The sequence below is a fragment of the Nicotiana sylvestris genome, chromosome 5 (assembly GCF_000393655.2).
Source record: "Nicotiana sylvestris chromosome 5, ASM39365v2, whole genome shotgun sequence".
In the NCBI taxonomy this organism is placed as follows: Eukaryota; Viridiplantae; Streptophyta; class Magnoliopsida; order Solanales; family Solanaceae; genus Nicotiana; species Nicotiana sylvestris.
Genome location: NC_091061.1, coordinates 106,022,635 through 106,040,059, shown reverse-complemented (window position 1 = coordinate 106,040,059; position 17,425 = coordinate 106,022,635).

The following is a 17,425-nucleotide window of genomic DNA, read 5'->3' as shown; positions in this document are numbered from 1 at the left end:
GGAAAAGCATGAAGGGTGATGCTGTGCACTATATTTGACAGTTTTGGTGAGAATTGAGAGTAAAAGAACGAAGGTTGGTGCCGTGCAGTTGTTGATTCACTTGCTCTCTTTCATAGATGTTAATTATTCAGTTTCTATCTCTCTGTTTGTTGGTCTTATATCTAAATTGTTACACCCCACAGCATGTCCCCTCCCTATTATCTGTTTAAATTCTGTATATCTTTCCATTGTTGCACATATATCTGTACAGGTTAATTATGGTAGGTCCGGTCTAGCCTCATCACTACCTCACCGGGGTTAGGCCAGGCACTTACCAGCACATGGGGTTGGTTGTGCTGATGCTACACTTTTGTGCCCTTTTTGTGCACAGATTCGGTAGTAGCTTATGGACCGCAGTAGTAGTAGATTGGGAGCGTGCCTTTAGTCCAGAGACTTCTAGGTAGTTCGCTGGCGTGCGTGGGCCTTGAGTCTCATCTATTTCATTTCTGTTTGTTTTCATTGTATCGAAGCAGACTCCTTGTGTATTTTCTTTCAAACTCTTATTTGTAGTATCTTATAGTAGTCCGTGAGTATTGTGACACTAAATCTTGGGTAGAGGATGATGTTAATTTTTCCGCATTTTCGTTCATTTAATATTAAATTAAGACTTCCGCTTGAATTTATTGTTTTTATTATTATCTTGTTGAAATTTAGTTAAAAAGGAATGTTAAGGTTGGCTTTCCTAGCTCCGACAGTAGGCGCCATCACGACTCCCGATGGTGGGGAATTCGGGTCGTGACAAGTTGGTATTAGAGCCCTAGGTTACTTAGGTCTCACAACTCACGGACAAGCTCAGTAGAGTCTGAGGGATCGGTACGGAGACGTCTGTATTTATCCCCCAGAGGCTACAGAGTTAGGAAAAAAAATTCACTTTGTTCATTCTTGTCGTGCGATTCTGTTTCTCAAATATTGATTGTCGTTCTACTCTGTTCTTTCCTAGATGGCGAGAACACGTGCGTCTTCTTCTACCGTGCAGCAACCCGAGCTCCAAGCAGCAGCTCCCGCGAGGGGCACAGGCCGAGGCCGTGTTAGAGGCCGTGGTAGGGGCAGAGCTCAGCCCCAGGCAGCAGTTCCAGAGGTGGAGCCTCATATTGACTTTGACGAGGAGGTTCCAACCCCAGCAGCTCCAGTGGGCCCAGCTCAGGTCCTAGGAGGGGTTATGTTCTCCCCGGACCTCCAGGATGCTCTCGTCCGTATAACAGGCTTTATGGACAGTATCACTAGAGCGGGTTTGCTGCTAGTAGCACCAGCCATGTCACAGGCTGGAGGAGGGGTTCAGACTCCTGCTACGCGTACTCCGGAGCAGGTAGCTCCCCGGACTCAGGTTCTAGTGGTTCAGCCCACAGTGGCAGCTCAGACAGGTATTACAGCACAGGCCGGGGATGGAGCGGCCATGTCTTCGGATGCTTTGTGGAGACTTGATCGGTTCTCCAAGCTTATCACCACCACTTTCAGCGGTACTTCATCAGAGGATCCCTAGGATTTTCTATTTAGTTGTCATGAGATCCTCAGGACTATGGGTATAGTGGAGACCAATGGGGTCGATTTTTGCACCTTCAGGCTTGCAGGATCTGCCAAGACTTGGTGGAGAGATTATTGCCTATCTAGGCCAGCAGGGTCTCCAGCTTTGACATGGGATCAGTTTGCGGAGTTGTTCTTGGAGAAGTTTCTCCCCGTCACTCAGCGGGAGGCACTTCGTAGACAGTTTGAGCGCCTCCATCAGGGCTCCATGACAGTTACATAGTATGAGACTAGATTTATTGACTTGGTACGCCATGCAGTTGTGATACTCCCTACAGAGCGAGAGAGGGTCCGGAGGTTCATTGATGGATTGATTCAGCCGATCCGCCTTCAGATGGCCATGTGAGTTGGTAGCGATATTTCCTTTCAGGAGGCGGCCAAGGCGGCCCGACGGGTAGAGATGGCACTTGTTCGAGGAGGTAGTCAGGGTTCAGATAAGAGGCCTCGCCATTCTGGTAGGTTCAGTGGTGCCTCATCTGGAGGCAGGGATTCATATGACAGAGGCCACTCTCAGAGGCCCTTCCAGTCGGCACTTCAGGTTTCTCATGGTACTCTAGGCAGTGGTGGTCCTCAGCAGTATTATTCGGATCAGCATACCTTCAGTGCACCACCAGACCCTATCAGTGCACCGCCACTTCAGAGCTTCAGGGGAGGACATACAGGTCGACAGGGCCAGCAGTCCCAACAGCCGAGGGCATGTTATGGTTGTGGTGACCCGAGTCACATTGTCAGGTTTTGCCCCCGAGCCTCGAGTAGTTCTGAGCAGCAGTGTCCTCGCCCTACGATTCAGGCAACAGGTGATCCACAGGCCGCCCAGCCAGCTAGAGGCGGGGGTAGGGATCATGGGGGTGGAGGGAGAGACCATAGAGGTGGAGCTCGGACCGCCAGAGGTAGGGGTCAGCCAGCAGTCGATCGCTCCAGAGACACAGTTCAGGGAGGTGGGGGTCAGCCCCGTTGTTATGCTTTGCCGGCCAGGCCAGAGGCCGAGTCATCAGATGTTGTGATTACAGGTACTATTTTGGTCTGTGGTAGGGGTGCTTCTGTGTTATTTGACCCGGTATCTACGTATTCTTATGTGTCGTCCTATTTTGCACCCTATTTGATCATGCCTAGTGAGGCTTTGGGTATTCCTGTATATGTGTCCACACCGGTTGGTGAATCTATAGTGGTCGACCGAGTGCATCGTTCATGTGTGGTGGTATTTGACGGTCTTGAGACCCATGTCGACTTATTGCTTTTAGATATGGTGGACTTTGACGCTATATTGGGGATGGACTGGTTGTCCCCGTATCATGCTATTCTGGATTGTCACGCCAAGACCGTGACCTTGGCCTTGCCAGATTTGCCCCGACTTGAGTGGAGAGGGACCCTAGGCCATGCCACCCGCAGTGTTATTTCGTATGTCAAGGCTCGACGTATGTTCGAGAAGGGGTGTCTAGCATATCTGGCATATGTTCGTGACTCCAACACAGAGGTTCCATCTATTAACTCTGTTCCTATTGTTCGAGAGTTCCCCGAGGTTTTCCCTTCAGACCTGCCGGGTATGTCGCCCGACAGGGATATTGATTTCTATATTGATCTGGCTTCGGGCACTCAGCCTATTTCCATTCTGCCATATCGCATGGCCCCGCCAGAGTTGAAAGAGTTGAAAGAGCAGCTTCAGGACTTGCTTGATAAGGGTTTCATTAGACCCAGTGTATCACCTTGGGGTGCACCAGTGTTGTTCGTGAAGAAAAAGGATGGGTCGATGAGGATGTGCATTGATTACCGGCAGTTGAACAAGGTGACGATAAAGAACAAGTATCCACTGCCGCGGATTGACGATTTGTTCGACCAGCTTCAGGGTGCGAGGGTGTTTTCAAATATAGATTTGAGATATGGCTACCACCAGTTGAGGATTAGGGCGTCTGATGTCCCTAAGACAGCATTTCGCACTCGGTATGGGCACTATGAGTTTTTGGTCATGTCATTCGGATTGACTAATGCCCCAGCAGCGTTCATGGAGTTGATGAACCGAGTGTTCAGGCCTTATTTGGACTTGTTCGTGATAGTCTTCATTGACGATATTCTTATATACTCCCGCAGTCAGGAGGAGCATGAGCAGCACCTCAGAGTGGTCCTTCAGACCCTAAAGGATAGTCAGTTGTATGCTAAGTTCTCAAAGTGCGAGTTTTGGTTGAGTTCGGTCGCATTCCTGGGTCATGTCGTATCAGCAGCAGGTATTCAGGTAGACCCGAAGAAGATAGAGGCAGTCAAGAACTGTCCTCGACCAGCTTCAGTTGCGGAGATTCGGAGTTTCCTAGGGTTAGCAAGTTACTATCGTCGGTTCGTGGAGGGGTTTTCATCCATTGTAGCCCCTATGACCAGATTGACCCAGAAGGGTGCCCAGTTCAGGTGGTCGGATGAGTGTAAGGTGAGCTTTCAGAATCTCAAGACGGCTCTGACTACGGCACCGGTATTGGTTTTGCCCACAGGTTCAGGGCCATATACGGTCTATTGTGATGCGTCTCGTATTGGGCTTGGTGCAGTGTTGATGCAGGAAGGCAAAGTCATTGCCTATGCTTCGAGGAAGTTGAAGATCCACGAGAAGAATTATCCGGTTCATGATCTCGAGTTGGCATCCATTGTTCACGCCTTGAAGATCTGGAGGCATTACTTATATGGCGTGACACTGATCACAAGAGTCTTCAGTATCTGTTCAAGCAGAAAGAGTTGAATTTGAGGCAGAGGAGGTGGTTAGAGTTGCTAAAGGATTATGATGTTACTATCTTATACCACCCGGGGAAGGCCAATGTGGTGGCCGATGCATTGAGCAGGAAGTCCGCCAGCATGGGTAGTCTTGCTTATATTCCAGTCAGCCAGAGATCGCTTGCTTTGGATGTTCAGGCCTTGGCCAATCGTCTTGTGAGGTTGGATATTTCTGAGCCTAGCAGAGTGTTAGCTTGCACGGTTGCTCGTTCCTCACTATTAGAGCGTATCCGCGAGCGGCAGTTTGAGGATCCCCATTTGTGTGTCTTGAGAGACACGGTGCAGCGTGGAGGTGCCAAGAAAGTAACCTTAGATGATGATGGTGTATTGAGATTGCAGGGGCGAGTTTGTGTGCCCAATGTTGATGGAATTCGAGAGTTGATCTTAGCGGAGGCCCACAGTTCTCGGTATTCTATTCACCCGGGCGCCGCGAAGATGTATGAGGATTTGAGGCAGCACTATTGGTGGCGTAAGATAAAGAAAGACATCGTTGTGCATGTGGCTCGGTGTTTGAATTATCAGCAGGTTAAGTACGAGCATCAAAGACCTGGTGGTCTATTTCAGAGGATTACACTCGAGTGGAAGTGGGAGAGGATTACGATGGATTTCGTTACTGGACTTTCGATGACTCGGAAAAAGTTTGATGCAGTTTGGGTCATTGTTGATAGGCTGACCAAGTCAGCGCATTTTGTTCCTGTTGCAGCCACCTATTCGTCCGAAAGGTTAGCCGAGATTTATATCAGGGAGATTGTTCGCCTTCATGGGGTGCCGCTATCTATCATTTCGGATCGGGGTACGCAGTTTACCTCGCATTTTTGGAGAGCGGTTCAGCGAGAGTTGGGCACCCAGGTTGAGTTGAGTACAGCATTTCATCCTCAGACGGACGGTCAGTCCGAGAGGACTATTCAAATTTTTGAGGACATGCTCCGAGCCCGTGTCATTGATTTTGGAGGCTCGTGGGACCAGTTTTTGCCTTTAGCAGAGTTCGCCTACAACAACAGCTGCCAGTCCAGCATTTAGATGGCTCCATATGAGGCATTGTATGGTTGGCGATGTCGGTTTCCAGTTGGATGGTTTGATCCGGGAGAGGCTCGATTATTGGGTACGGATCTGGTTCAGGAGGCCTTGAACAAGGTCAGGATTATTCATGATAGACTTCGTACAGCTCAGTCCAGACAGAAGAGTTATGTAGACCGCAAGGTTAGAGATGTTGCTTTCATGGTTGGTGAGCGGGTATTGCTCCGTGTATCGCCTATGAAGGGCGTGATGAGGTTTTGGAAGAAGGGCAAGCTCATCCCTAGGTTCATCGGTCCATTTGAGATTCTTGATCGTGTGGGAGAGGTGGCTTATAGACTTGCCTTTCCACCTAGCTTGTTAGCTGTGCATCCCGTGTTTCATGTATCTATGCTCCGGAAGTATCGCGGAGATCCATCGCACGTGTTGGATTTCAGCACTGTCCAATTGGACAAAGAGCTGTCATACGAAGAGGAGCCGGTGGCTATTCTAGACTGACAGGTTCGACAGTTGAGGTCGAAGAGTTTTCCTTCGGTGTGTGTTCAGTGGAGAGGTCAGCCTCCTGAGGCATCGACCTGGGAGTCCGAGTCCGATATGCAGAGCCGTTATCCTCATTTATTTCCCGACTCAGGTACTTCTTTCTTTTGTCCGTTCGAGGACGAACGGTTGTTTTAGAGGAGAATGTGACGACCTAAAGGGTCATCACCGTAATTCTTCCTTGTTCCGTGCTTCCGAGGCCTTGAAAACCTCGCTTTTAGTTGCCTCGATATTGCGTACGCAGTCCGGGCGCGAAGCCGGAAAGCTTTTATGTTGAAATATGCGAATTTTGCGAGAAATTTGATGAATTTTGATATTTAATACGCATAATATTAACTTCAGTCAACATTTTGGGTAAACGGACCCGGACCTCTGATTTGACGGTCTCGGAGGGTCCATAGAAAAATATGGGACTTGGGCGTGTGCCCGGAATTAAATTCCGAGGTCCCAAGCCTGAGAAATGAATTTTTGTGTAAAATTGTTTTCTGAAATTAATTAAGGAAAATGAAGAAGAAAATTGATCAGAAAACTGTGGTATCGGGCTCGTATTTTGGTTCTGACGCCCGGTACGAGTCTTAAATATGTTTTAAGCACTATCTGTAAAGTTTGGCTAAAAACGGACGTCATATGACGTGTTTCGGACTTAAAATGGGGAATTTGAGTTTTTATGAAAGTTGAAAGAAAATCATGTATTATGAGGCTTGATCCTATGTATATGATGTTATTTTGGCGATTTGATCGCACGAGTAAGTCCGTAAGGTGTTTTCGAGATCATATGAATGTTTGGTTTGGAGCCCCGAGGGCTCGGGTGAGTTTTGAGTAGGGCCCGGGAGGTCTTAGACTTAAAAAAATATACAGGTTCAGATGTTGCAGGCCCAGCGTGGCCGCGGCCATTTCCGCGCGGTCCACGCTGGCAGCCACGCGGCCGCGGTGCTTTTCTGTGCGGTCCGCGTGGTGGGGTTCAGAGGATCGACCAGCGCGGCCGCGCACCAAATCAGTGCGGTCCGCGCTGGGTGGGTTCAGAGAGAGCCCACTTCTCCCCTCCCTCGGCGCGGCCGCGACGCATTTCTGTGTGGTCCGCGCCAGCCCCCAGAAAAATGTATAAATTCGGGATTTTTAGTCATTTTTCCACTTTTCAAAAACCCAAACCTAAGAGGCGATTTTCCAAACAACTTTTCTTCTTCAAAACAATTGGTGAGTGATTCTAACTCATTTTCTTCACTTCTTAACATCTTTTAACATGATTTCAACTTCAAAACAAAGATTTTCATGGGGGAAATTGGGTGTTTTGGGTAGAACCTAGGTTTTCTACAAATTGAGGAGTTGGACCTCAATTTGGGGTCCGATTTCAAAACAAATCATATATTTGGACTCGTGGGAGAATGGGTAACCGGGTTTTGGTCCGAACCTCGAGTTTCGACCACGTGGGTCCGGGGGTGTTTTTGACCATTTTGGGAAAAACCTTGTAAAATTTATTTTCATGCATGGGGAGTGATTCATTTAGTAATTATTAATGTGATTAAGTAACTTATGACTAGATTTGAGCGGATTGGTGGTGGAATCAAGAGGTAAAGCTATACTAGAAGCGTGAGTTGAGTTTGGAGCATTCGAGGTAAGTGTTTGTTCTAACTTTGGCTTGAGGGATTAGGATTTGGATGTTATTTGCTACGTGTTAACTGTGGAGTACGGTGTATAGGCATGGTGACAGTTATCTATGCACCGGAGTCTAGCATGACCGTGAGTCGTAGTTGCTTTTGAATTCGAAAGATGTGAAACAGTTGAGCTAATTACTTGCTAATATAATTATGAAGTGATAGTTGAGAAGCAGATGAGTTAAAGAAGGAAGTGTGGTATTTTCCCCTTGCCGGGACTTATTGTTGATTTGTTCTCCCTTGACGGGATGTTTAATCTTGTTGTATATTCCCTTCCCCGATTGGTTGCGACTGATGATTGGGTGAGGAAGAGCGATTATGCACGAAGGGTCTTTCCGTGCCATGTTTTGATAATTATGCACGAAGGGTCTTTCCGTGCCATGTCTCTAATTATTTGAGCACGAAGGGTCATTCCGTGCCTTGATGTGAGAGTTATGTGAGGAAAAGCACGAAGGGTGATGCCGTGCACTATATTTGACAGTTTTGGTGAGAATTGAGAGTAAAAGCACGAAGGTTGGTGCCGTGCAGTTGTTGATTCACTTGCTCTCTTTCATAGATGTTAATTATTCAGTTTCCATCTCTCTGTTCGTTGGTCTTATATCTAAATTGTTACACCCCACAGCATGTCCCCTCCCTATTATCTATTTAAATTCTGTATATCTTTCCGTTGTTGCACATATATCTGTACATGTTAATTGTGGTAGGTCCGGTCTAGCCTCGTCACTACCTCGCCAGGGTTAGGCCAGACACTTACCAGCACATGGGGTCGGTTGTGCTGATGCTACATTTCTGTGCCCTTTTTGTGCACAGATTCGGGAGTAGCTTACGGACCGCAGTAGCAGTAGATTGGGAGCGTGCCTTCAGTCCAGAGACTCCTAGGTAGTTCGCTGGCGTGCGTGGGCCCTAAATCTCATCTATTTCATTTCTGTTTGTTTTCATTGTATCGAAGCAGACTCCTTGTGTATTTTCTTTCAAACTCTTATTTGTATTATCTTATAGTAGTCCGTGAGTATTGTGACACTAATTCTTGGGTAGAGGATGATGTTAATTTTTCCGCATTTTCGTTCATTTAATATTAAATTAAGACTTCCGCTTGAATTTATTGTTTTTATTATTATCTTGTTGAAAATTAGTTGAAAAGGTATGTTAAGGTTAGCTTTCCTAGCTCCGGCAGTAGGCGCCATCACGACTCCCGATGGTGGGGAATTCGGGTCGTGACGAAATCAAAGATTCTTCTTTCTCATATGACACCGCTACAATATCATTCATAATGTAGTCATTAAAAGAATCTTATTAGGGGGAGATTATTTTCTCGATAATTTTTTATATTTATTAAATTATTTTTCTTATATGTAGGTCAATTGATTGAATCATATTAAATTATCATACCTCTTTTCATATACTTTTCTTTGTTGTCTGATTTATCATCGTTCAAAATTTACTTTGCTAGTTTGAGCATGACGTCTTGTTATTTAGATCCCATCAAGGATTACTATCAATGTAGTTGTTACCTATGTTAGTAAGCTAACAAAATTATCAGGTTACCAATTATACTTATTATAATTATTTACTAGTAGTCCCCTTATAAGTAATCTATGTATAAATATTTTTATCTGATTGGTGCATAGAGCTTAATCTTTTGTTAAAATTGTACCTTAGAGATGTGGAAAAAGTATTTTATAGAGTTGGCTTTCTGCAAATATTTATCTACAATCCTAAACGTGAGGTCTCATAGTATTTCTTTGTTTCTTTCTTCCACGAGGGGGTGTTTCAAAAGAATTCTAAATATGATAATATTTTAATGTTGCGTTAAACCTTTATGACCTTCTCCAAAAGGCATCTTCTCTGTCTGATTCAGACTTTACGCATGTGTAAAAAAATTAAAAAAAAAAAAAAAAAAGGCAAGACCTATGTGTTATCAAAAATATAATTATACTTGTAAACCAAAGCAAGAAAATCTATTAAAATGACTCTTCATTGGAAAAGTTTGAAATAGGAAAATATTTGTTTTTCTTTAAAAAGAAAAACAATTGTTCAAGTGACTTTATCTCTCCATTCTTTTCCCTCCTGACATTGTTCTTCTCAAAGATAAATTAAAAATTTAAACTTAATAGATTTCAGGTTCTGAGATCTTTGAAAATATAAATTCAAAATCGTAATATTTAAACTACTTTTTACTTATACACACAAAAATGTATCTTCACGGTCAATGATTAAAATAATGAGTTCAATTGAATCAGGTTCACTACTAAAAAACTATTAAAAAGCGTCTAGGGTGTACCGACCGAAATTGGCTAAAAAGAAATACCGACCGAAATCGGTCGGAAACAAAGTAAATTGGTCAAATAAATCAAATAAAAATACCGACAACAATCAATCGAAAAATATGGTCCTACAAAAGAAGAAAGTTTATTTTATCTGACACAATTGAAATTTTCAACCGATTTCGATCGAAAAATGGTCAAATCTTTGACCAAAGCCTGGTCACACTTGCATATTATCTACAAAAGAAATGATTAATTAAAATAATTATAGAATACCGACAGATGTCGGTCGGAAATTTTAATTTATTTTTTCCGTCCTGCGTTAATTTTTTCTATAATAAAAATTTATTTTTCATATAATTATAATAATACCGATCGATGTCGATTGGAAATTCTAATTTATTTTTTTCCGCCCTGCGTCAATTTTTTTATAATAAAAAATTACTTTTAATATAATTATAAAAATACCGACCGAAATCGGTCAGTATTAGTTGTCCAAATGATCAAACATTATTGTTATCTACAAGCTACATACATACATACATATATACATACATACATATATATATACATACATACATACATACATACATAAACAAACACACACACACACACACACACACATATATATATATATATATTCTCTAATTGTGTGATTTAACCGAGTATATGTTGTTGTTGCTACAACTTAAGTTTTAATATAGCACTATATATTTTATTTTTAAATAAGTTACCGACCGAAATTGGTCGGTATTAATGGTCAAAATGGTCAAACACTTATAGATTAATTATTGTTACTTACAATCTATGTATATATATATATATATATATATGCGTGTATGTGTATGTAGTGTCCACATAAAAGTAATTTAAAAAATACACACACACACATATCAATTAAATATTATAAATTGACTAAAACCGACCGACATCGGTCGATATTTCCGTTAAATTAATTTTAAAAAAAATTAAAATTAAAATGCCGACCGATTTTGGTTGGAAATATGTGGTTAAATGGTCAAACTGTAACTTAAATATACCGACGGCATTTTTCGACCGAAGTCAGTCGGAAAATTTTAATTTATGGGTCCCAGAGACGGGTTTCTTCCCCATTTTTCTCTTCACTCTTTCTTCCACATCCGTGAATCCTTCCCAAATCCCATTCAAATAAACTCATCACTCCCTGCTCACCCGAAATCAAACCCCCACCCATTTCGTCTCTCCCCGTTCTTCGTTGGTCCCACCCCTGCCGCGCCACCATTGCTCATCCGTCACCACTGTCGCGCCACCACTACTTCGTCACTCCCAAAATCATACACCTCTCCTCTCTTTGAAGGTTAGTTATCTACATTTGTTAATTTTAATTATTTAAATTCTTTCAATTGTATAAACTAGGGTTTACAATTCGGGATTTTGGGATTATTTCAATTGATTTATAGTTCTTTAGATTTAGGATTTACAAAATCATGATTTAGAGCTTATTAAACTATGATTTAGGGTATATTAAATTATGATTTGGGGTTTATTAATTATGATTAATGGTAAGTGAGTTAGTCTGACTGAATGGCTTAATTAATTCAATATTCTAGTAAGTAAATGTTGTACTTTGTAACTAAAGTTTATTATGTAACTTAATTCTATAAGTTAATTTGAATCTTGATTAATGTAACATGTAATTTATTTGTTCTTTATGTAGATGGAATATCGTAGTTGGATGTATAATAAGAATTATCCTAATCGTCGGGTTTTTAAGGATAAATTTATAGAAGAAGTTAAGGAATTTATTAGGCAAGTAATGTCACTTGAACCATTTCAGATTGGAGGGATGATTAAGTGTTCTTGTATGAAGTACAAGTATTTGAATTTTTTGGGTTCGGAGGATATTACGACTCATCTATAGAAAGGGGTTTATGGATAATTATTTTGTGTGGACTAGTCATGGAGAGGTTGATGATACTGATGGTGTATTTCATAACGTAGTTGTTGGTGAAAGTAGTAGGTCAGTGGAGAATAGCGTTCAATATCCTAGATACCATACAATGGTTGCGGATGCTTTTGGGATACATTTCGATTTTGAAATCCATGAAAGTGTTGAATAACCTTCTAACGGAGAGGCAAAATATTTTTATGAACAGTTAGAGGCTACTAGTCGTCCACTAAGGGAAGAGAGTATGCTTCATATCCATTGGGGAAGGATAAAGCTGATTGGTTGGTTGTAATCAAAACTAAGCCTGTTGGTAGGGTGAGAGTTGAGAATATGCTAGATGTTGCTTACCAAAACGATACCTCAAGTGTTAACAAAATGGTGGGTGATCAGTTAGAAAATGACTTGGAGAATCCTCAATGCACATTAGAAGAAGTTTATATGGAGGAAATAACAATCATAGAAAATGAGGACGAAGAATCACCTAATGAAAATGAAATAAGTGAAGAGGAAGAATTTTCGGACAAGGAAGGATACTTCGAAGACGACTAACATGTTAGTTTTTTCAAGCGCTCTCAACTTATATAGATTTATATTCTCAATTCTATCATTTTTTTTAATTTATGCAGATGACCGGTAGGGGTCGAGGTAGGTCTAGGAAGGATAAAATGCCTATTGACCATGCTGATGGTGATACACCCTCGCTTCCTTCCATTCCATACTTACATACCTCCGCTACTGATGGATGGAAGCAATCTTCTAGATACACATCTTTTCCACCATATTCATCTACTCATCAGACTACCTATCATTCGCCCTCCCAGCAGTATTCTTACCATCCTCCACTATAGGGCTATACCCTATGTAACAACCCGGTGGTCGTTTCAAGAGTTGTATCCCTGTTCCTCTATTTACTGCTCATTTTGTGCTTTACAATTGTTATATGACTTATCGGGTTAGTCTGTTCGGGGCCAGAGGGATTTCGGAATGTATTGAGACATTTAGTCTCATAATTGAAGCTTAAGTTAAAAAGATTGACCAGATATAGACTTATGTGTGAACGGTTCCGGAATTGAGTTTTAATGGTTCAGTTAGCTCTGTTAGTTGATTTTGGACTTAGAAGCATGTCCGGATTATGATTTGGAGGTCCGTAGTGGAATTAGGCTTGAAATGGCGAAAGTAGAATTTTTGGGAAATTTGATCGGAGTGAACTTTTTGATATCGGGGTCGGATTTTGATTCCGAAAGTTGGAATAGGTCCTTGATGTCATTTTTGACTTGTGTGCAAAATTTGAGGTCAATCGGACGTGATTTGATAGGCTTTGACGTCTGTTGTAGAAATTGGAAGTTCAAAATTCATTAGGCTTGAATCTATATGGGATTTGTGTTTTTGATATTATTTGAAGTAATTTGAGGGTTCGACTAAGTTCTTATGATATTTTGGGACTTGTTGGTATGTTTGGTTGAGGTCTCGGGGGCCTCGGGTGAGTTTTAGATAGTTAGCAAATCAATTTTGGACTTGGCATTTTGGCTGAAGACTGCTAGTTTTTATTGGTTACTGGTTTCCTCTTATGCGTTCGTGAGAAAGGTCTCGTGTTCGCGAAGTGTATCTGGAGGCTGATGAGAATTTTTTCTTCACGTTCACAAAGAAGGGGACACGTTCACAAAGGTTTGGGCAGTGGATGCATCGCGAACACGAAAAGGGTGATGCATTCGCGAAGAAGAGATGAGGCAGCTGGGGAACCCATGCAATTGGTCTACGTGTTCGCGGAGGTGTGGTCATGTTCGTGAAGTGAGGGGTCAGTGAATCATCGCGTTCGCGAGTGATTGAATGCATTCGCGTAGAAGGGTTTTTGGTTAGAAGCATAGTTGTGCTTCGCAAATGCGAGGATGCTTCAGCGTACGCGATGAAGGCTTATCTGTGCAAAATATACGTTTCAAAAACAAGAGTTTTGAGTTCATAACACAAAATTGATTTGGAAGCTCGGTAGACAGCGATTTTTGGAGAGAATTTCACGTGGGTGTTAGGGTAAGTGATTCATATCTAGTTTTGGTTAATTTCCATGATTATACCTTTGATTCTACCATTAAATTTGTGATTTGGGGTGGAAAATTGGGAAAAAAGAAGAAGAGTTCTTAGGCTAGATTTTTGAGGTTTTGAATGAGATTTTGATATCGGATTTGAGTAATGTTCTTATGGGTGGACTCATTGTCGAATGGGTCTTTGTATTTTGTGACTTTTACCCGATTCCGAGATGTGGGCCTGTGGGTCGACTTTTGAGTGGACTTTTTGACTTTTGACTTAAAGCTTAGTATTTTCTTATGAAATTAATTTCTTTAGATCGTGTTGATTGTATCGAATTGTTTGTGGCTGGATTCGAAGAATTTGGAGGCCGATTTGTAAGGCAAAGGTGTGTTGGAGTAGAGATTTTCTCGAATTGTGGTAAGTAGCAATTCTAAAGCTGGTTCTGAGGGTATGAAACCTCGTATTATGTGTTTTGTGATTGGTTAGAAGGTGACGCACATGCTAGGTGACGGGCGTGTAGGCGTGCACCATAGGAATTGTGTCTTGGCCCATTCCATGGAACTGTGAAGTTGAATAACTTGTTGTTAGCTATATGCTTTCCATGTGTTATAGAAATTTGACTGCAAATCATGTTAGAAATCCTATTTAGGCTATGTTTTGGTACTCTTGGAACCCACAGAGGTCGTGTTACATGTTGAATTACCTGCTAATTGCTGATTGAACTCAGTCTCAGTTTTTCTTGCATATCATATCTCAGTCTCTATTATTCCTTGTTGATACATCATATCATTATTGTTTGGGCTGATTTTCATGATTTATGAGAGCCCGAAAGACCATAGAGGTTGATGACTGAGTGAGGCCGAGGGCCTATTTGTGAGGATATTTATGGGATCGGGTTGCACGCTGCAACATGTTTTATTGATTTATGCCATGATTGGCTTGATATAGCGCTTGGGATGAAGGAGCCCTCCGAAGTCTGTACACACCCCTAATGAGCGCAGGTACCTACTGAGTGCAAGTGCCGAGTGTCGAAACTGAGAGGAATGAGTGATTATGAGAATTGAGTGACTGTGAGGTTGGAGTGAATGGGAGGACTGGGTGACTTTTGCTCTGAGAGGATGCATTTGATTTCCTTATTGTTGCACTTAGCTGCCATATCACTGCTTTGAAATTTCTGAGAGATATTACATCCGGTTTTACTTAAACTTGACATATATAAACTGATTTGACTTAAGTTGCCGGATTTGAAAGCATGCCTATTTTCCTTTGTTGAGACTACTGAAATTAAACTACAATTGTGTAGCTCATCACTATCTTCAGTTCTTTATTTAGTCTTGTTACTTACTGAGTTGGTTGTACTCACGCAACACCATGCACTTCGTGTGCCAATCCAGGTGTTTCCGAACATTGTGGGTGTTGATACTCCGTGCAGTTGACCCTTTGGAGACTTCGAAGTAGCTGCCCGACATTCGCATACCTTATTTTCTCCTTCGCTATATTTCCTTTTATTGTATTTAGTTTCAGATTATCATAGATAGTGTATTCCTGACTTGCGATATTTAGATGCTCATGTACTCCGTTACACTCCGATTTGGGAGTTTCCGTGTTGGGTTTGGATATTTCTATCTTTTTTATCGGAAGTTACTATTTAAACTACTTTAGAAATCCATTTTTGTTAAAAGTGTTGGAGTTATTCGTAAATGTTGGCATGCCTAGTACAATGATAGGCTCCATCACGATAGGTTAGGATTTGGGTTGTGATAAGTTGGTATCAGAGCCTAGGTTACATAGGTCTTACGAGTCAAGAGCAGGTTTAGTAGAGTCTTGCGGATCGGTACAGAGACGTCTGTACTTATCTTCGAGAGGTTGTCGAACCCTTAGAAAACTTCATATTTTTGTATTTTTGTCTACAGGTTTGTTGGTTCCGGTAACTAAACTTCTGTTATTCTATTCTCTTACGGATGGTAAGGACACGTACTATCGGATATGATGGACAACCATCAGTAAGGGTCGCGAGAGACCGAGGTCGCGGTAGAGGCTGCGATAGGGGCAGGGGTGCAGCTCATACAACACTTAGGCCACACCTGTAGACCCACCAGTTGCTCCAGCTCAGGAGTAGGTACCGAATACAGTTGAGCCAGTGGGGCCAGCTCAGACACCAGTTGTGCCCATTGTGATTCCAGGCCTTCAAGAGGCCTTGGCTCAGATTCTGACAATATGCACTAGTCTTGCTCAGGCAATCTCTGTTCCAGCGAGCAGCCACTTCTCAAGAGGCTGGGAGAGGTACTCAGACTCCCATCGCCCGCACACCAGAGCAGGTGATGCAGGACATCAAACACCGATGGCACTACCAACCTAGCCGATTATAGCTACTCAGGCCCATGTGGTTCCTATTATGACTGATGATGAGCAGAAGAGTTTAGAGAGGTTTGGAAGGCCCCAGCCTCCATCTTTTAGTGGGGAAGAGTCAGAGGATTCCAAGGTTTTCTTGGACAAGTGTCAGCGGATTCTTTGTACAACAGGCATTTTAGAGACCAGTGGGGTCTCGTTCACTTCTTTTCAGTTCACTAGGGCTGCCTTCAGATGGTGGGAGGCTTATGAGAGGCGCAGGCCGGTCGCTGAAGCACCACTTACATGGCAGGAGTTCTCCATTCTCTTCTTGGAGAAGTCCATGCCTCAGACTCGCAAAGAGGAGCTGTAGACAGTTTGAGTAGCTTTATCAGGATGGGATGTATGTGACTCAGTATGGGATGAGGTATTCTGAGTTGGCTCGTCACGCAGTTTGGTTGGTTCCCCACTGATAGGGAGAGGATCAAGAGGTTTATTGATGGCCTCACATATCAGCTGCAGTTGCTTATGACTCAGGAGAGGGTGTCTGGTGCTACTTTTGAAGAGGTGGTAGACGTTGCTCGGTAGATAGAGATGTTTCACAGTCAGGAGCGGGGTAAGAGGAAAGCCAAGAGGCCTCGTGTATCGGGTGGTTTCAACGGTGTTCCTTCTGGAGGTTAGTTTTACCAAGGTTGGGGTCTTCCTTATAGGCATGCTCAGATGGCTCGTCCGATTCACCGTGGTGCATCATCCAGCCATGGTTAATACAGTGCTTATCAGGGTCAGTCACCTCTTAGTTCCCTTCCAGCTTAGAGTTTGTCCTGTGCTCCATCGATTCAGGGCTCATCTACGCTAGGACCTTCTACCAGTTATCCCGGTGCTCGGGGCTCCCTTCAGTCCCCACCACCAGCGTCGGGGAGTTGCTTTGAGTGAAGGGAGTTTAGGCACTTGTGGAGGAAATGTCCTCATACTATGTACCATATGGAACTAGCTGAGTTGAAGGAATTGAAAGAGCAGTTTCAAGAATTCCTTGATAAGGGGTTTATTAGGCCTAGTGTGTCACCTTGGGGTGCACCAATTCTGTTTATGAAGAAGAAGGATGGTATTATGAAAATGTGTATTGATTATAGGCAATTGAACAAAGTCACAATCAAAAACAAGTATCCTTACCGCGTAATGATGATCTATTTGACCAGCTTCGGGGAGCGAGGGTGTTCTCCAAGATTGATTTGAGGTCTGGGTATCACCAGTTGAAGATTCGGGACTCGGATATTCTAAAGATAGCCTTCAGGACCTGTTATGGTCATTATGAGTTCCTTGTGATGTCTTTTGGGCTGACCAACGCCCCAACAACATTCATGCATCTGAGGAAC